The sequence below is a fragment of the Rousettus aegyptiacus genome, unplaced genomic scaffold (genome assembly GCF_014176215.1).
Source record: "Rousettus aegyptiacus isolate mRouAeg1 unplaced genomic scaffold, mRouAeg1.p scaffold_m13_p_14, whole genome shotgun sequence".
In the NCBI taxonomy this organism is placed as follows: Eukaryota; Metazoa; Chordata; class Mammalia; order Chiroptera; family Pteropodidae; genus Rousettus; species Rousettus aegyptiacus.
In genome coordinates, this window is record NW_023416289.1 from 50,321,033 (window position 1) to 50,324,027 (window position 2,995).

The following is a 2,995-nucleotide window of genomic DNA, read 5'->3' on the forward strand; positions in this document are numbered from 1 at the left end:
CTTTCCTTTAAATCCCTCAAGATGGCTTCCCACTTTTGCAGGCCACCTCCCACCGTGTGCACGTCCCACGCCAGAGTCCGTGGTCGAGCCCTGTGGCCAACTGAAAAAATATAAGCTCCGAGATCCAAGATAGCCGTTTGTTAAGTAAATGAAAATGAGCGAAGACACAGCTGGGCTGTCTGCATGGGTATTCCCTGTCGTGGAACTTTCACCTTCTCCGGCTGAGGGGATACGTTGAATCCTGGACCAGAATTTGAACCTAAGTGTGCTGTTAAGGTTCCAGAAATGCTGGGTCGTATTTCCTTCAGAGAAAGGGCAGGGGATGGGGGCGGGAGGTAGGGGATGGGGGAAGATGGGGATGGGGGGACGGGTGGGAGGGTGTTGTTGTTTCTCTTTCAAGAAGGCATTTCAGGGGGCGGGATTGTGGGAATCCTGAGATTATCAGAGGCCTCAGCAGTCACGGCAAGGGAGGTGTCAAGATAACTCCTGTAAGCTTGAGTTTCCCAGGTGCACACCTGCAAACGGTACCAGAGTCTGGGAGCTTGGGAGCCTCTTCTGCAGCAAGCTGAGGTGGGTGCTGACAAGGCTGTGGGGCCACAGCCAGCGGGCCCCTTGGTCCTGTCAGGGAGGGCATGGGATGGAGGAGCAGCTCCAAATCCTCGGGATGAGGGAGGACGAGCTGGCAGGCTTCTATAGCTGCCTGTAACTGTCCCCAGAGCCCATCCTTCATGCAGCCTCAGAATGGTGGGTGTTAGCACGTTTGTAAAGAGTTAGTGACAGGCCTTCCCTGACACCCTGGGCAGAAGCCAGGATCCTTCCTCCCGCAAGTTCATTCTCAGCTAAATCCGCCCCCGTCTTCCTCCCCGATTCCCTCGGGAATCCATGGCTGAGCATGTTGCTTAGCATACTGTGAATGCCTCAGAAATGCCAGCTGTTACCGTGGTTATGTGCCTGCCCTTGCCACCTGTACCAACACAAAGCCTTTAAAGATCACCAAGGATCTACTTCCACTTGGATGGTTTTCTCAAGCATGCAGCCTCGACACCTGGCCATCTTCAGCTCCCTACGATCCCTCCCCACACCAAAGACCATAAATCACCAAAATGCAGACTTGCAAAGGGGCCTAAGGACAATGATGTCAAACAGCTCCTCTCAAGGGTTCGCTTTTATTCTTACCCCATCCGTATCCGATGACTCTGATGAAAAAGAACTGTGTGCAGCATCTTCTGACCTGAGCCTAGGCCCTTCTCATAAGATTCTATTCAGGGGCCGTATCTTGTTCTCTACTGGCAGCCACTGTGCCCAGAGGAGAAGCTGCCTCTAGTGCCAGCTCCCAGCTCTGCTAGGGGTCCAGCTGAGCTGCAGGAACTCTGAGGGCCTGCCGACAACTGCTGAGGCAGGACCAAGTGGCAAGGGGAGGGTCTATTCTATACCTTCAGTGACCCCGAGTGACCATAGAATGCCTTTGGTTAACTGGGACACACTGTGGAACAGAGAGGATGCATCCCCAGCCAGAGCGGGTTTGGACTCTTGGTGACTAATGTGAACTCTGGAACATCTGCCAGAGATGCGATGTCCCCCAGTGCCTGCATCGTGGAGGGCAGCAGAGGCATGGATGACCCGGAGCCGTGGGTAAGGGATAGGATTTCTGGTCAGTGGCAATGTACCTGGCTGCTAAGTTTGCAATTGGAATTAGCCCTGGAATTAGCTTCAGGCATAATGTTGGAGCTTAGAACTGAGGTCACCAGCCTTCCCATTCGGGTCCCCCGTACCTCCCAAGCAAGGGAATGGATGACGGGAGTGGGCATCGAGCCTTGTGTTCAAGATGTGTCTCCACCTGCATTGAGTTAGCGAGGTTGATTTAGTACCACAAAGCCTCAAATGGAGAAAATATTCTCAATATGCGTCCTATAGGTGGGGGGCCAAGGGGGAAGGGCAGTCAATAAATAATGCTCCTTTTTACTCTCTCCAATATGGAACCAATTGATAAATATAAGACATGTGAAACAGATGGATGGGCTGTCCCCTAACACGCTCGCCCCCGCTCCACGAGCCTGCACTGTCCGCCCGCCTGGAACTATTTTTTTGGGGATGTGATTTTGTGTTGTTCGTCTGATGCTTTGGTCCATTTCTGTCGGCCCCAATAGACCACCCGCTTCAGAAGGAGGGCAACCGTGTCGGGTTTTGCCTCCGGCTGTGTCCCCGACACAGTGGCTGGCCCACAGAAGGGGATCGAATACTTGTGAAACAGTTGACTAAATGAAGAAGTGAACGATTTTAGTGCCACACCAGAAAATGAAGGTCAAAACTAAGGTCGCCCCCCCCCTCACCTGTCGAGACTAGAGGAGACCACACACAGGAACAGTCAGGGACTTGAGCTACACGGCGTGGCCAGGAGTCGAATCTGCTATTGGTAGTGTAACTGGAGGCAAATGACATAACTGAGCCTCAGTTTCTGAGCGCACATGGGGAATTACATCGTTCCTCAAGGAGGGAAGGGCGGTAGGTGGGTGGAGACTGAGAAACAGCCGAGAGAACTTATATTTTTCTTCAGGCAGAAAGTGGGGCTATCTGCTGGTGGGGGGTAGAGGATGAGGGTGAAGGTGAGGGGCCGGCTGGGGCTGAAGACTGTGAATTTAGAGCAGGACCAACCATTAAAATGGAATAATCTCCCCAGCAGCTCTCAGTGCCAGAGAAGAGGATCGGGTAGAGTTAGACGGATCCACGGCTGGGGTTTTATAGGGTAGCAACCTCAGAATTGAAAACAGAACAGAGTTAGAAGTACAAATTGACAGTTACGAATTAGTCATGGGGACATAAAGTAAAGCATAGGGAATATAGTCAATAATATGGTAATAACCAGACTAGTCAGGAGGACCACTTCCTAAGTTATATAAATGTCTAACCACTCTGCTGCACACCTGAAACCAATATAAAATAATATTGAATGTCAACTGTGATGGAAAAATCAAAAAATGGAGGGGGGGAAGGTGAA